Here is an 11,522-nt window from a genome sequence, read left to right as displayed (position 1 = left end):
GTGTATCATATGTTGAGGAAAATTTTGTGTAGTGTGTCCCCTCCATGTTTACGGATCTCAGAAAGCATATCATCAGGTCAATCAATCAACAGGATTTATTGAGCCCTTACTAAACAGAGCACTGTACTTTTTGGACTTTTCCAATGCCACCGAGAAAAACACCATGTAACGTCACCCTTCCCTTCCAAATTCATGATAATAATAATTGTGGTACTATGAGCAAAGCATTGTTCTAAGCGCTGAGGTAGAAACAATACAGTAACATCAGACACAGCCCTTGCACTACACAGGGCTTTCAATCTAAAGGGGAGTGGGAACAGGTGTTGAATTCCATTTTTGAGGGTCTTAAAGTTGAAATTTCCTTAATAATTGGTTTGAATGCCATGTTTTCACATGTTGGCATGTTTTCTCTGTGTTGCAAGGCCTCGTCTTTGGTAGTAGAAATTGTGTTCAACAGAATAATGAAGTGTTGTTGCCATTTCCTCTGAACTTCCTCCTTGTCTCAATGAGGCTGAAGCTGATTTCACTCTTCATAGGTGCTGTGATAATGTGCACAGGTCTATATAGGTTCTCTAGAGATGTATAAAAAATCCCTGATTTTGTGGTGGTCTGCATACCCTTGGCTTTGGAATCCCACCATCTTCTATGTAATGTCCCTTAATTTGATTAAACTTGTTCTAGATCCTCTTTCCCTGGAGATACTTAGTTGTAAAATCAAATGGAAGGAAGCAAATCTGAAGTGAAAGAAATCCCCAATTTTCTAGAAAGACCAGGCCCAACACCCTCACCTGTGAGAAAGTAAAATTGGACTTCCTTCAACTCAGGGGACCCCATAGAAAACATTTGGATGGAATACAGTTCTGAAAGCTACATCCAAATCAAAAATTCTCGGGAAAGAAATGTCTGCTGAGCACATTTTCCACACAAACAACTCAATTCAGGAAATCTAAGACTTTAGGAAACTCAGTCTTGTTCCCACACCACTTAGTCATGCGACTGATACAACCCAAGAGACTGGAATGAGAGTGTACATTGTCCACATCCAGGAAAGGATGCTGATCCTGCTCTAGCTAATGAAGTTGTTGTGGAACTTTGCTCTTGAGGGAAAGGGTGGGAAAATCAAGGAGGGAGAGGAGAGTTTGGAGTTATCTTGTCCCTGGTTGCTTTCCTTACTGAACAGTTCATGGAAAACACCCCACATGGGGTCAGGGGACAGCTGCTTCCTTTTGGATCAGGGCACATTTCTACAGGGCGTGTGGGATGGAAATGAGGAAGTGGAGATGGGTAATGAAAACGTGGGGAGGGGGGAAGTTAGGTTGAGGACTGAAACATTTACGATGGTCTGGGAGCCAAAACCAACAAACCTGAGGGCTGGAGGAGGGGAAAATTATCTCCAGGCACCTGCCACTGTGACAGCTGTGTTGTATGGAATGATTTGGTGCAGCTGGAACATAGGCATCTTAGGAAGGAGGTTGGCAGCCAGGCATTCAGTTTGTGGTAGGAACTGTGGCCCAGGCAGGGAAGAATTTAAACCTAGTGGGGTTGGCCCCTTCCACAGAAGTGGAATGACTGGCTAGAGCCTGGGAGTCATAATGAAATGTAGCGGGCTGGGGGGAAAAGAAGACTTTGTTCATAGCATAGATATGTATGTATGTAGGGGAGACAAACAGGGAGAACCTTAAGTGGAGGGGATCAGCCCTCCTGCCTCCAAGCCCTCTGTTTTTTCCACTAGGTCATACTGCTCATTAATATGCCTTTGAAATCTGTGAGGCTGTCAGCTGCTGTTTTTTCTTTAAAAAACAAATTCCATTTCTCAGGTGTCTATATTGAACAGGGACATGAGCCTCATTGGATTTGTTTTTCTAAATCCAGATACAGCAAATGCACAGCACCTCTACACAGCTGCACCCTCAGTCTCTCTCAGGGTGCCAAACTCACAGATCCTGTTTGAAGGAGCAGCAAGTAGCTTGTTTATTTCTATTTCCCAAGCAGAAGTCCATAAATCAGCACCAACATGTCGTTATGGCTCAATAGACCTTTCACTATTCTCAATTATTTTAGCCCTCAAATATGTTCTAAAAAATGAGACCTTGGCAAAGCCATGGGCCCTGAAGCTAAGTTTAGTGTTTACTCCCGGCTCCACAACCTGCCTGCTGTGTGATCTTGGGCAAGTCACATAACTTTTCTGTGCCTCAGTTCCCTCATCTATAAAACTGGAGTTCGTTCATTCAATTGTACTTATTGACCGCTTACTATGTGCAGAGCACTGTACTAAGCACTTGGGAAGTACAGATTGGCAACATATAGAGATGGTCCCTACCCAACAATGGGCTCACAGTCTAGAAGGGGAAGACAGACAACAAAACAAAACATGTGGACCGGTGTCAAGTCATCAGGACAAATAGAATTAAAACTAGATGCACATCATTAACAAAATTAATAGAATAGTAAATATGTACAAGTAAAATAGAGTAATAAATCTGTACAAACATATATACAAGTGCTGTGGGAAGGGGAAGGAGGTAGGGCGGAGGGGGATGGGGAGGAGGAGAGGAAAAAGGGGGGCTCAGTTTGAGGAGTTAAATGCCTACTTGTATTTTATCTACTCCACTGCTTGGCATATAGTTGGAGCTTAACAGATACCACAATTATTGTTATTCTTATTAATAATTTACACTTTTTAGCAAAATCTAATAGGCTTTATTCTGTCCTGACCCTCCTCGGCCTAATGGCTGCCTTTGACACTGGACCACTCCCTCTTCCTATAACCTCTCTCTGGCCTTGGGTTAATAATAATTATAATAATTATGGTATTTAAGTGCTTACTAGGTGCCAGGCACTGTTCTTAAGCACTGGGGTAGATACAAGGTAATCAGGTTGTCCCGCATGGGGCTCACAGTCTTAATCCCCATTTTACAGATGAGGTAATTGAGGCACAGAGAAGTTAAGTAGCTTGCCAAAGGTCACACAGCAGACGTGACAAAGCCGGGATTAGAACCCATGTGCTCTGACTCCCAAAGCCATACTCTTTCCACTAAGCCTCACTGCTTCTCTGACTCAGCACTGTGCAGATTCTCTTCCTACTGTTCCAACTGCTCAGTTTTAGTTTCCTTTGCTGGCTCTTCTTCCTTTAGTCACCTTCCCCTCCTTTAGTTTATCACAATTTAAAATAAAGCATGCCTGCCGGGACCAATTCGTTATTTTCTAGTTGGCTATCTGGATTTAACCTGGGCTTTGGAATCTAACCAGGATTGCTTGAGGGCATCCTCTGTGCTTCATTTTTGAAATCCAAGAGCCTCATTAAAATGAACATTTTGGAGCTGGAGTGACTGTTTGAATTAACAGCTGAATACTACTACTAATAATAATAATGATGGTATTTGTTCAGTGCTTTCTATGTGCAAAGCACTGTTCTAAGTGCTGGGGAGGTTACAAGGTGATCAGGGTGTCCCACGGGGGACTCACTGTTTTAATCCCCATTTTACAGATGAGGTAACTGAGGCACAGAGAAGTTAAGTGACTTGCCCAAAGTCACACAGCTGACAGTTGGCGGAGCTGGGATTTGAATCCATGACCCCTGACTCCAAAGCCCGTGCTCTGTCCACTGAGCCATGCTACTAGGTAGCAAACTCTCAGCTGTCAATCAAGTGAATTGAATGGCTTCATATATTTTACTCAGAGGGAGCTGGGGTAGATTTTATTCCCAACTGTTCAGTACAGAACAAATATCTAAGTTAGAAGCAGTGTGGCCTACTGGAAAGAGCATGGTCTTGGAAATCAGAGGACCTGGGCTTTACTCCTTGCTTGGGCACTTTCCTGCTGGGTGACCTTAGGTAAGTCATTTAACTTCTCTGGGCCTCAATTTGCTCATCTTTAAAATGGGGATTTAATACCTGTTTCCCCCCCACTACTTAGACTGTGAGCCCCATGTGAGACAGGGCCTGTGTCTGACCTGATTAACTTGTACCTACTCCAGTGCCTAGAACAGTGCTTGACACATAGTAAGTGCTTAACAAGTACCACAGTTATTATTACAGAGCTAGACTCATGTCAGCTTCACTCCTGGCAGCCCTAAGAGAGTTTAGAGGAGTTTAGAAGAAACCCTCAATAGGGTAACATGGAAAGATCACAAAAGAATGTCCCTAGGAACACAACACCCATGGCTGTGTTGGTTCTTTTGGAATGAGCCATGAGCAAAATCATCTCTGCTGGAACATGGCCACTTTTTTAACCCCCTGAGGGGGGGCCTTTAACTTACTGTGCTCTGGACTAAGCTGCCAAAACACATTTCCTACATCAACACACTCACAACTCACTCACATATACCCACAACTCTCACACATACCGCTTTCTGGGGATGGCTTTGGTGTCAGGAAGTGAGCAGCCTCGGCTGGAAGCAGGATGTGGGGGAGGTTAGGGGCCAGGTGGTTGGAGCTCACTTCTCCAGCTGAGGTGCTCATTAGCAAGATCTTGGGGTCTGGTGGCGGCAGCAGCAAGTATCTGGACTAGGAGCTCATTGTGGCCAGGGATTGACTCTCTCAATTCTGTTGTACCCTCCTAAGTGCTTAGTGCAGTGCGCTGCACACAGTAAGAGCTCAATAAATACCTTTGATGAGTGATGGGAGAAGGAAGAGGTGGAACATCAACTCTCTGGCTAGTTGCCTGACAGTGGTGTTAAGAGCTTCACCAAAGTGACCCAGCAGCTGGACTTAGTAACCAGAGACATCCGCATGCAGGTATGCTTCTCCCATGGAAAATCCCTGGTGGGTGACCTATTTGGTGATCTGCTTTCAGCTGCTTTGTGATCCATACCTGTCAAGTTGTTGGGGGCAAACTTGGCTGCGTCAGAATGAGTGCCCTCCCTTCTGAGCATGGGCTTAGAAGTCAGAGGATGTGGGATAAGAGAAGCAGCATGGCTCAGTGGAAACAGCACAGGCTTTGGAGTCAGAGGTCATGGGTTCAAATCCCTACTCTGCCACTTAGCCGTGTGACTTTGGGCAAGTCACTTAACTTCTCTGGGCCTCAGTTCCCTCATCTGGAAAATGGGGATGAAGACTGTGAGCCCCCTGTAGGACAACCTGATCACCTTGTAACCTCCCCAGCGCTTAGAACAGTGCTTTGCACATAGTAAGTGCTTAATAAATGCTATTATTATTATTATTATTATTATTATTATTATTATTATCTCAGCTCTGCCACTTGACTGCTCTGTGAACTTAGGCAAGCCACTTAACTTCTCTGTGCCTGTTACCTCATCTGTAAACTGGGAATTAAGATCCCTACATAGGACAACCTGATTACCTTGTATCTACCCCAGCGCTTAGGACAAGTGTTTGGCACATAGTAAGCTCTTAACAAATACCATTATTATTATTATTATTATTATTAATTCAGTTGCCTGTGTACCCCTTAAACACTGATATTCAACCGAGCCCTGTAACACTTACGTACATATCCTTATACTCTGCCATTTTACCTATCTGTATTCTATTTTAACATCTGCCTCCCCAACTAGACTGTAATCTCCTCAAGGGCAAGAACCACATCTACCAACTTCATTGCACTGCACTGTCCCAAGCGCTTAGTATAGTGCTCAGCACACAGTGAGTGCTAAATAAGTACCATTGATTGATTGATAGGAGCCAAGCCAGCTGAGTTTAGTTGGGCTCTCTGGGAACCCTCCTGGAGTTATTTCTTTTTAACCCGTATTACCCAGAGCTACATAGGGAAGGAATGAGCATAGCATAGCTTGCATTAGTGCCTCTCCGCTCTCCTCTTCTCCTCCTCTCTCTCAGCTGAGATCCCCAGAGCCAAAGCCTGGAGCCCGGAAAGGGAAGCCTCCTAAACAAGTTGTTCATCTGTTAAAGATCCAGCATTGAGAGCAGCATGAAGCAATCAGTAGCTTAAAAAGGATTTACAAAATCAGTCAATAGTATTTACTGAGCACTTACCATGTGCAGAGCACTGTACTTAGCACATGGAAGAGTACAATAGAACAAGTAGTCATGAACCCCACCCTCGGAGTTTACAATCTTGCAGGGGAGACAGATATTACAATAGGATAAGGATTTGTACATAAGTGCTGTGGGGTTGGGGGTGGGTTGAATAGCAAGTGCTTTAAGAGCACAGAGTCAAGTGTATACTTAGGTGATACAGAAAAGAGAGGAAGTAGGGGAAATGAGGGCTTAGTGGGGGGAGGCTTCTTGGAGGAGATGTGATTTTAATAAGGCTTTTCAAGGTGGGGAGAGTGGTGGTCTGTCAGATATGAAGGGAAACGGAGTTCCAGGCTGGAGGCAGGACATAGGCGAGGGGCAAGCAGTTAGATAGACGAGATTGAGGTGTGATGAGTAAATTCGCATTAGAGGAGCAAAATGTGCTGCGTCTGGGTAGTAGGAAATCAACAAGGTAAGGTAGGAGGAGGTGAGCTGATTTGAACGCTTTAAAACCAATGGTAAGGAGTCTCTGTTTGATGCAGAAGTGGGAAGGGGAACCACTGGAGGTTCTTGAGGAATCAGAAGACATGGACTTAATTTTTTTTTAGAAAAATCTGGGCAGCAGAGTGAAGTATGATTCATTAGCCCTGAAAAAAAATGCCTTGAGGCTTGATTTTCTTCAAAACTAGATGGGCTGAAGGCACTGTTTGGGACCAGCTTTCATTTCATTTTTCCCTGCTGTCATAGCAATCTACTTCTCTTCCCTTGATGTTTACCAAAATACTGTCAAAGTTCTTTTTCATTTTAGTCCCTGGGGAATTTTCCTTTTATCTCATCTTTTGGCAGGAAGATAAGACCCTCTCCCTCAGACCTAGAGGCTTCTTTCCCATCCCCTCTCCCCATGTCTTTCCTCCCCACCCAACCAGGTATCACATTAAGAAACGGCCAAAGATAACCTGTCTTTTTGGTCTTTGACAGCTGTGAAAAGAAACAGAAGACTTGTGTGTGGAGACAAAGGGCATACACGTTCCCAGTAATATCCTAAGGGCATCCAAATTCATTACCCATTCTCAATTTGTTATTTTTATCTTCTCTTGCAAAATGTGTACAGAAATCTGCAGGTTTGCTGTGGATGTGACGGAGTCTACCAATCACAACCTATTCTTTGCTTGTATTATAATAGTAATAATGATAGTAATAATGGCATTCATTAAGCACTTACTATGTGCAAAGCACTGTTCTAAGCGCTGGGGAGGTTACAAGGTGATCAGGTTGTCCCACGGGGGACTCACAGTGTTAATCTCCATTTTACAGATGAGGTACCTGAGGCACAGAGAAGTTAAGTGACTTGCCCAAAGTCACACAGCTGACAATTGGCAGAGCTGGGATTTGAACCCATGACTTCTGACTCCAAAGCCCATGCTCTTTCCACTGAGACACTCTGTTATGGGGGAAGGGGCTTGTCTGCAGAGAAGCAGCATAGCCTAGTGGAAAGAGCAGGGGTCTGGAAGTCAGAGGTCCTGGATTCTAATGTTGGCTCCACCTCTTGCCTTCTCTGTGGCCTTGGGCAAGTCATTTCTGTGCCTCAGTTTCCTCAGCTGTAGAATGGGGGTGAAATACCTGTTCTTCCTCTTACTTAGACTGCGAGCCCCATATGAGACAGGGACTGTGTCCAACCTGATTAATTTGTAACTACTCCAGTGCTTAGAGCAATTCTCTGCTGCTCTCCACATCTCCACCACCCTCTGCCACCATTCCACTTGGCTGAGGTTTAAGATGGAGTAGACATTAAGGGACATGTTACCGCTCCCATGAGGTACACCCTAATCCACCCAGCTGAGCTGCAAAGAAAATTGGCAAGAGGAAAGGATGCAAGAGGGACTGGTGCTCTACAGTAGCAGAACATGCCATTTCCTGAATATTTTGGTTAGGCATTCATTGGTTTATCAAAACATTTTAGAAAACCACTTGCTAAGTAAAGAGCTATTTGAATATAAGATTTAAGAATTTGTTTTCTTCAAAACAGGAAGCTGCAGTTTGCTCAAGATTAATGTTCTCTAATCTGAAGAGCTTGGATTTTGGTTCCAAATTCCACCATCAGAAATTCTGAGTGTGTTCCGGAATTGGAGAAATGAGTCTCTCATCTCTTATACTTGGGAAAAGCCACAGTTGCTTGAATCAACATCCCTATCCATTTCATCAATTGATGTGTTCATTTTGGGCTGCCTGGCTTGGGCTCTGCCAGTGAGTTTAGTCATAAAGTTTGCTTCCAAATGAATCACAGAGGCAGAACCAGATATGACCAGTTTGATGGCTATTAAAAAAAAAAAAGTGCCTGGAAGTTACCTGTCAACTTCTGGGTCTGACCTTAGTTGTAAAATGGAGAGTAAGGGAAAGGATGGAGGCAAAATTCCTCATCCATTTCCCCTGTTAGATTGGAAGCTCCTTGAGGGCTTATTGCTGTCCTCCTGTCCAGCATACTCCTTATGTTGTCGAGTCATCTCCAACCCATAGCAACTCTGTGAGTCATCTCCAACCCATAGCAACTCTGTGGACATCTCTCCCATAATGCCCCACTCTCCATCTGCAATCATTCTGGTAGTGTATCCATATAATTTTCTTGGTAAAAATATGGAAGTGGTTCACAATTGCCTTCTTCCACTAAGTAAACTCGAGTCTCCGCCCTTGACTCTCTCCTATGCAGCTGCTGCCCAGCACAGGTGAGTTTTGACTTGTAGCGGATTGCCTTCCATTCACTAGCCACTGCCCAAGCTAGGAATGGACTGGGTATGCCTCTGCTTGACTCTCCCTTCAATAGCCAAGACTGGTATAGTACTGGAAACTTTCCAGGTGTGGTCCTGAGAGGGGAGGGATTGAGTCTACGTACTCTATAGTACTCTCCTGAATACTTAATACAGTGCTCTGCACAAAGTAAGAGCAAAACAAATAAGAGGTGTGACCTAATGGAAAGAACACAGGCCTAGGAGTCAGAAGACCTAGGTTCTAATCCTGGCTCCACCACTTGCTGTATGACCTTGGTCAAGTCACTAGTTCTCTAAGCCTCAGTTTCCTCATTTGTAAAATGGGGGTGCAGCACATGTTCTCCCTCCTACTTAGACTGGGAGCCCCACGTGGGACAGGGACTGGGTCTGACCTTATTTTCTTGGGAAGCAGCATGGCATAGTGGTTAAAACATGGGCCTGGGAGTCAGAAAGTCCCTTGCTCCTATCTGCCCTTCCCAGTCCTCACCTTCCCCTTCCCCTCTCCCACCCAGCTCTTTTCCTCCCTTTCCCCCACCCCCTCAGAATTCCTCTGTACCAGTGCCAACCCTCAACTCCTCCCTTCCAACCCCTTCCCTCCCCTCCTCCCCACCAACTCATTCCCATCCAAACCCTCCCCACCCCTCACACCCTTCCCCCTCCCTCCCCTCCCTCCACAGCTGCTGCCAAGTGTGGCCTATGAAACCCCCACTCAATTATAGGTAAACTCCCTTTCATCCTTGACCTGTTCCTTTCCCACTCTCTCCTCCTCTTCGCCTTTACCGAGACTTAGCTCACCCCGGATGACACGGTCTCTTCTGCTGCTCTCTCCAGCGGAGGCCCTTCTTCTCCCACTCCCCCAGACTCACCGGGAAAGGAGGAGGTGCCGGCTTCCTTCTTGCACCCCAATGTCACTTTTGCGCTATCCCTCCTCCCCCTTCCCTTTCCTTCCGCTCCTTTGAAGCCCATATTATTCGCCTCTACCACCCCTTCCAGATTCTTGTAGCTGTCATCTACCACCCACCTGGCCCCACCTCCAACTTTTTTAACCATTTTGACCTTGTTCTCACCTTCCTTCTCTCCTTTTCCATGCCCACTCTGATCCTCGGAGACTTCAACATCCACATGGATGTCCCCGGTGACTCCTCTGCCTCCCGACTTCTATCTCTCCTTGACTCTGCCAACCTCCTGCTCTACCCCACCTTGCCCGCTCACCAACTTGGTCACACCCTCGACCTCATCATCTCCTACCGCTGTACTATCTCCACCCTCACCAACTCTGAAATCCCTCTCTTTGATCGTAACCTTCTCAACTACCTCCTCTCTCACATTCCTCCCCCCTGTAAATCTATATTACTCCCCCATAGAGACCTCAGCTCTCTTGACACCATCCATCTCTCTCAGCGCATCACACCCCACCTCGCCTCTCTATCCTCTCTACCCACTCTTGATGACCAGATTACTGCTCTCAACTCCACCTTCTCTTAATGGGTGAGGGGTTGGTGGTGAGATAGATGAGATCCAGATATGGTAAGTTGGCATTAGAGGAGCCAAGTGAGTATGCTGGGTTATAGTAGGAAAGCAGCAAGGTAAGATGGGGGCAAGGTGATTGAGTGTTTTAAAGCTAATGGTAAGGAGTTTCTGTCTGCTCTCTGTTCTTAGGCAAGTCACTTAACTTCTTTGGGCCTCAGTTTCTCATCTGTAAAATGGGTATTAAATACTCATTCTCCCTCCTACTTAGACTGTGAAAGACCTGTGGGACAGGGACTGTGTCTGATATGATTTATCTCATTTCTACCCCAGTGCTTAGTACAGTGCTTGGCACAGTTAAGTACCACAGTTATTGTTGTTAGGGCTACTGGGTGATGCTGTGGAGGAAGGAATGTGGTGTAACAGTTGGTTTTATTTCACCTCATTGAGTTTGGCTGCTGAGTCCAGTTGACCTGTTCCTCTTCTGTCACTCCCTTCCCTCAGCTTCCCTTTGTTCTCCTGCTTGACACTTGTCTACCCTACAGGGTCCCTGAGCATTGTACATGACTGCCAGTGGGGGATGGGTGGGGTGGAGAGACCATATGCATCACCTCTGCTGCTGGAAAAGGTGATTGGGAACAGCTAGAGAAGCTGGACCTGGCAGAACTGGATATAGAATGGGGTCTGGGAGAACTGGGCAAGGAAGGTAAGTGGCAGCCAGAGCAGAACCAGGAATGGAGTCTGGATGCAGGTTTTGGAGAAAGCTTTAAGCAGGCAATCAGTCAATCTGTGGGCAGAGCACTGTACCAAGAGTTGAGTAGTACACCACCCCAGCTCTGCCAATTGCCAGCTGTGTGACTTTGGGAAAGTCACTTCACTTCTCTGGGTCTCAGTTCCCTCATCTGTAAAGTGGGGATAAAGACTGTGAGCCCCCTGTGGGACAACCTAATCATGTTGTAACCTCCCCAGTGCTTAGAACAGTGCTTTGCACACACTAAGCGCTTAATAAATGCTATCATTATTATTATTATAAGGAGCTTAGAAGGCTGATATGGACATCCAAGTACAGTTCTTCAGCTCCCAACCATCCAAGGATTAGGATGATCCAGAATTAATCCATGAGTAAATTGGTTCATTGGCACAAAAGTTCTCCCCATTGCTCATTGATGTCTTCCTTCCTTTCTTTCTTGCACTATGAGTCCCATATGAGCCAGAGACTGTGCTGAACTGCCTAAACTCTATCTACCCCAGTGCTTAGTATGGTGCCTGGCACACAGTAAATAATTAGCAATTGCTAATATTATTATTTCAAATTGTTCAGAGGTTTTGGAAACACTGGGGTATGAAGTGGAGACTGTTC

General features: G+C 45.5%; 1 non-coding gene across 1 annotated transcript; it reads right to left on the bottom strand.

Moving 5' to 3' along the window:
• Positions 1 to 8,663: 8,663 nt before the first annotated feature.
• On the bottom strand, positions 8,664 to 8,801 carry LOC119948429. Its single transcript, XR_005456825.1, has one exon. It is a non-coding gene; the product is annotated as a small nucleolar RNA SNORA7 (small nucleolar RNA).
• Positions 8,802 to 11,522: the final 2,721 nt, after the last annotated feature.

Source organism: Tachyglossus aculeatus, chromosome X4 (genome assembly GCF_015852505.1).
Source record: "Tachyglossus aculeatus isolate mTacAcu1 chromosome X4, mTacAcu1.pri, whole genome shotgun sequence".
Taxonomy (NCBI): Eukaryota; Metazoa; Chordata; class Mammalia; order Monotremata; family Tachyglossidae; genus Tachyglossus; species Tachyglossus aculeatus.
This window is presented reverse-complemented; position numbering and strand designations above follow the sequence as displayed.